The sequence below is a fragment of the Salvelinus sp. IW2-2015 genome, linkage group LG23 (genome assembly GCF_002910315.2).
Source record: "Salvelinus sp. IW2-2015 linkage group LG23, ASM291031v2, whole genome shotgun sequence".
Classification (NCBI taxonomy): domain Eukaryota; kingdom Metazoa; phylum Chordata; class Actinopteri; order Salmoniformes; family Salmonidae; genus Salvelinus; species Salvelinus sp. IW2-2015.
In genome coordinates, this window is record NC_036863.1 from 9087320 (window position 1) to 9087615 (window position 296).

A 296-nucleotide genomic window follows, 5' to 3' on the forward strand; every position below is an offset into this window, starting at 1 on the left:
TTAGTTTGTGATGGGGGTTTCTGTTTTGTGTTCTCTGTAACTTTTTAGAATTTTAACTAAACTTTTATACAACAGCTTAAAACTGTTTTTCTGTTACAGGACCGCACATAATTTGGCATTCCCTTGGTGAATGTCGTTTTGTACATGACCTATCAGTCCATCTTAATGAATTGACCTTTCAACATGAGGAAATCACCAATGTTTCCACCAAATGTTTATTTGCATTCAATCAGGGGTAAAAAGAAAGGCTTTATGTAAGCTAGGCTAGTGTGTGTGTGTTGGGAAGTTTCTGTGAA